This window comes from Salvelinus namaycush, chromosome 10 (assembly GCF_016432855.1).
Source record: "Salvelinus namaycush isolate Seneca chromosome 10, SaNama_1.0, whole genome shotgun sequence".
Taxonomy (NCBI): domain Eukaryota; kingdom Metazoa; phylum Chordata; class Actinopteri; order Salmoniformes; family Salmonidae; genus Salvelinus; species Salvelinus namaycush.
This window is the reverse complement of record NC_052316.1, coordinates 44,640,589-44,646,601: the sequence shown is the minus strand read 5'-3', so window position 1 is coordinate 44,646,601 and position 6,013 is coordinate 44,640,589.

Genomic DNA, 6,013 nt, shown 5'->3' with positions numbered 1-6,013 from the left:
TAATTTTTGTTTTTTTCGAGTTCTCTTTAGATGGATCAAGTTTGGGTCTAAAATGGCAGAACTATTTTTTGTGTGTGTTTGACTATAAAGTGTTAATTCTCCCAAAAAATATTTAGCAAAATTAGTGTCTATAGTATAAATGCATGGCTATGCTTCAGGCAGAGCTTTTTGACATTTTTTAATTGTCACGGTAACTGAAAAGCATGGAAATAATGATGCATTTTCCATTGAACTCAAGATTGGATACCCTGGGAATGGCGTATCCACTGCAGACAGGGTATCCAGACTCTCTCTTTTTAACTGTGACGGTCATTTTACTAAGTGTTTTCTATAGGAATTCCACCACCATTACTGGTGATATTTTACTTAGGCTTCTTGACAGCTTTTAGTTTCATGCACTGTTTGGTTTAGACACACCATTACTGTTAGTACACAGTACTACTATTAATGTTAGTCAGTGATGTCAGTATGTATTCACAGTACTGCCAAATTATCAGGTTCTATGTTACAGATGTAGCAAGTGAAATGTGAGAGACTACGGTGTTTTTCAGGGCAGGTTTTCAGTGTTCACTCCTTACCACATTAGATGCTGGGATTTATTAAGCCAGTGGAGAAGCTAAGAAATATTGTTAGTAGTACTTTTTACTGTATAGTAGCGGTGGTAAGGACGGACAATGAGGAAATCCAGTTAACATGGGAGAGCATGGTTTAGTCATTTTGAGCCATACTAAACATTGTGAATTGATATTTGGGTCAAATGCGCAGATAAACCGAAACCCTAAACTTTATCACTCAGAGGACTGGTAGGGAGGTTGCATGCCAAATGTGTGTTTGTCGTACTGCTATTGATTTATTACATTTACAATTTTGAACTTTTTTTTTTTTTTGTATACATAAATCATAATAAATGTTTTCCATATTAATAGTTTGATTTATTCTGACTCGAGTGCCATATATCAAAGACAAGTACTTAAGTAGAAACACTGCTAACTGGGTTGTATTCTGTCATCGGTCCCACTCTAGGAAGTGTAGTAACATGGTAATTACTTCAAATCACTGCAGATGCAGTGAAAAGCTTGTGTTTCTGGCTCCAGCAACATAGTATATGTCTAACTGTACAATATAACACACAAATGACCCCACCCCCAAAAACGAATGGAGAAACAAGAAATTAAGAAATATCACAGCTAGCAATGTCAGTCCGGAATATAAATATGTTGTGTGTGTTTGAACACCGTATGAAATATACAGTACCAATCAGAGGTTTGGACACACCTCATTCCAGGGTTTTTCTTTATTTTTACTATTTTCTACATTGTAGAATAATGTGTAATAACACATGTAATCATATAGTAACCAAAAAAAGGGTTAAACGAATTCAAATATATTTAAGATTCTTCAAATTAGCCACCCTTTGCACACTCCTGGCATTCTCACCCAGCTGTACCTGGAATGCTTTTCCAACAGTCTTAAGGAGTTTCAACATATGCTGAGCACTTGTTGGCTGCTTTTCCTTCACTCTGCAGTCCAACTCATCCCAAACCATCTCAATTGGGTTGAGGTCAGGTGATTGTGGAGGCCAGGTCATCTGATGCAGCACTCCATCACTCTCCTTGGTCAAAGCCTGGAGGTGTGTTGGGTCATTGTCCTGTTGAAAAACAAATGATAGTCCCACTAAGTGCAAACCAAATGGCATGGTGTATCTCTACAGAATGCTGTGGTAGCTATGCTGGTTAAGTGTGCCTTGAATTCTAAGTAAATCACTGACAGTGTCACCAGCAAAGCACCCCCACACAATCAGACCTCCATGCTTCACGGTGGGAACCACACATGCGGAGATCATCCGTTCACTTACTCTGTGACAAAGATACGACGGTTGGAACCAAAAATCTCATATTTGGACTCATCAGACCAAAGGACAGATTTCCACACGTCTAATGTCCATTGCTTGTGTTTTTTTGGCCCAAGCAAGTCTCTTCTTAATGGTGTCCTTTAGTAATGGTTTCTTTGCAGCAATTTGACCATGAAGGCCTGGTTCACAGAGTCTCCTCTGAACAGTTGATGTTGAGATGTCTGTTACTTGAACTTTGAAGCATTTGAGCTGAAATTTCTGAGGCTGGTAACTAATGAACTTATCCTCTGCACCAGAGGTAACTCTGGGTCTTCCTTGTCTGTGGCGGTCCTCATGAGAGCCAGTTTCATCACAGCGCTTGATGGTTTTTGCGACTGCAGTTGAAGAAACTTCCAAAGTTCTTAATTTTCCGGATTGACTGACCTTCATGTCTTAAAGTAATGATGGACTGTCATTTCTCTTTGTTTATTTGAGCTGTTCTTGCCATAATATGGACTTAGCCCTATTTGGTAAAATACCATCTTCTGTATACCACCCCTACCTTGTCACAACACAACTGAAGGAAAGAAATTCCACAAATTAACTTTTAATTTAAATGCATTCCAGGTGACTGCCTCAAAGTTGGTTGAGAGAATGTCAAGTGTGCAAAGTTGTCAAGGCAAAGGGTGGCTACTTTGAAGAATCTCATATAAAATGCATTTTGATTTGTTTAACACTTTTGGTTACTACATGATTCTATGTGTTACTTCATAATTTCGATGTCTTCACTATTATTCTACAATGTAGAAATATAAAAACCCTTGAATGAGTCGGTGTGTCAACTTTTGACTGGTACTGTAAACATGCGCAACATGTAAAGTGTTGGTTCTTTTATTTATTTAACCTTTTAACTAGGCAAGTCAGTTAAGAACAAATTATTATTTACAATGACAGCCTACCGGGGCAGAACGACAGATTTTTACCTTGTCAGCTCGGGGATTCGATCCAGCAACTTTTCAGTTGCTGGCCCAACGCTCTAACCACTAGGCTACCTGCCCAACGCTCTAACCACTAGGCTACCTGCCCAACGCTCTAACCACTAGGCTACCTGCCCAACGCTCTAACCACTAGGCTACCTGCCCAACGCTCTAACCACTAGGCTACCTGCCCAACGCTCTAACCACTAGGCTACCTGCCCAACGCTCTAACCACTAGGCTACCCTGCCCAACGCTCTAACCACTAGGCTACCTGCCCAACGCTCTAACCACTAGGCTACCTGCCCAACGCTCTAACCACTAGGCTACCTGCCCAACGCTCTAACCACTAGGCTACCTGCCCAACGCTCTAACCACTAGGCTACCTGCTCTAACCACTAGGCTACCTGCTCTAACCACTAGGCTACCTGCCCAACGCTCTAACCACTAGGCTACCTGCCCAACGCTCTAACCACTAGGCTACCCTGCCCAACGCTCTAACCACTAGGCTACCCTGCCCAACGCTCTAACCACTAGGCTACCCTGCCCAACACTTTAACCACTAGGCTACCTGCCCAACGCTCTAACCACTAGGCTACCCTGCCCAACGCTCTAACCACTAGGCTACCCTGCCCAACGCTCTAACCACTAGGCTACCTGCCCAACTCTTTAACCACTAGGCTACCCTGCCCAACGCTCTAACCACTAGGCTACCTGCCCAACGCTCGAACCACTAGGCTACCTGCCCAACGCTCTAACCACTAGGCTACCTGCCCAACGCTCTAACCACTAGGCTACCTGCCCAACACTTTAACCACTAGGCTACCTGCCCAACGCTCGAACCACTAGGCTACCCTGCCCAACGCTCTAACCACTAGGCTACCTGCCCAACGCTCTAACCACTAGGCTACCCTGCCCAACGCTCTAACCACTAGGCTACCCTGCCCAACGCTTTAACCACTAGGCTACCTGCCCAACGCTCTAACCACTAGACTACCTGCCCAACGCTCTAACCACTAGGCTACCCTGCCCAACGCTCTAACCACTAGGCTACCTGCTCTAACCACTAGGCTACCTGCCCAACGCTCTAACCACTAGGCTACCTGCCCAACGCTCTAACCACTAGGCTACCCTGCCCAACGCTCTAACCACTAGGCTACCCTGCCCAACGCTGTAACCACTAGGCTACCCTGCCCAATGCTCTAACCACTAGGCTACCCTGCCGCCTCCAGTTTGATTAGCTGAAATTAAATATCTCAGAAATTGTGTGCACAAATTACTTTACATCCCTGTTAATGAGCATTTATCATTTTCCAAGATAATCCATCCACCTGACAGGTGTGGCATATCAAGAAGCTGATTAAACAGCATGATCATTACACAGGTGCACCTTGTGCTGGGGACAATAGGACACTAAAATATGCAGTTTTGTCACACAACACAGATGTCACAAGTTTTGAGGGTGTGTGCAATTTGGCATGCTTACTGCAGGAATGTCCAACAGAGCTGTTGCCAGAGAACTGAATGTTTATTTCTCTAACATAAGCTGCCTCAAGTCGTTTTAGAGAATTTGACAGTACGCCCAACTGGCCTCACAACCTTGCCAGCCCAGGATCTCCACATCTGGCTTCTCCAACTTCGGGATCGTCCGAGACCAGCCACCCGGACAGCTAATGAAACAGGAGTATGTATGTATGTACTAAAGCGCTTTTGTTGGGGAAAAACATATTGGCCATTAATTTATCCATAAATTAGAGCCTAATGAATTTATTTATATTGACTGATTTCCTTGTATGAACTGTAACTACGTACAATCGTTGAAATTGTTGCATGTTTCGTTTATATTTTTGTTCAGTATAAGTAGGAAAAGGTATGCACAGCCGTAGTTATGTAGGATGAATGTAATTGTGATATGTAGAGATATTGTAGTACTTTCTATATGACAGCTGCTTCTGTAATACTTGTTATTTTGCAGATATTTGCAATCCATCTCAAATTGAGGTTTAAAACTTCAAAAACTATTGTGAATTCATATTTGTCTGTTGCCATACAAGTTGAGCCCAAATGACGGCAGTAGACTACAAGCCCATGAGGACCTGTGATTGGCCCAGTTGGAATACCAAAGACACTAGGCCAGCCCACTAAAATGCTAAGACACCTGGCCCGGAGAGTCGACCAGGCTACAGCACTACTGCCAAAGACAGTACAGCAGAAGTTTCACACTCATTTTGTCCCGGGGGCCACATTTGCCGGGGGGCCGCACAGAAAATTGGTTACATTTCCTCGCCGTCAAAATTTGAAAAAATTCCATTCATTCCTATGGAGGACTGCTTCTACCGGTGGCTTCAAAGCCTTTCACTACTGGCCAGTACATAGCATCAGCAATCAAGGGTTTATACACTGAACAAAAATATAAACACAACATGTAAAATGTTGGTCCCGTGTTTCATTAGCTGGAATAAAAGATCCCAGAAATGTTCCATACGCACAAAATGCTTATTTCTCTCATTCTGTGCACACATTTGTTTACATCCCTGTTAGTGAGCATTTCTCATTTGCTAAGATAATCCATCCACCTGACAGGTGTGGCATATCAAGAAGCTGATTAAACAGCATGATCATTACACAGGTGCACCTTGTGCTGGGCACAATAAAAAGACTCTAAAATGTCCAGTTTTGTCACACAACACAATGCCACAGACCTCTCAAGTTTTAAGGGAGCGTGCAATTGGCATATTGACCGAAGGAATGTCCACCAGAGCTGTTGCCAGAGAATTTAATGTTAATTTCTCTACCATAAGCTGACTCCAAGAGGACCACAATGGAAATAAGTCCCAGACTTTATTGTGTGTTATCCTCGATGATTTTATTCATGTGCATGTATGACTTTTAAGTTTTGTGTGTGCTTGTTTTTTTTAAATGGTCGAATTAATAAACTAAACTAAAATCCTACGTCGTTTTTAGAAAATGTGTCAGTACGTCCAACCAGCTTCACAACTGCAGACCACGTCTAACCACGCCAGCCCAGGACCTCCACGGCTTCTTCACCTGAAAAGATCATCTGAGACCAGCCACCTGGACAGCTGATGAATCTGTGGGTTTGCACAACTAAATCATTTCTGCACCAACTGTCAGAAACCGTCTCAGGGAAGCTCATCTGGGAGCTCATCGTCCTCACCAGGGTCTTAACCTGACAGCAGTTTGGCG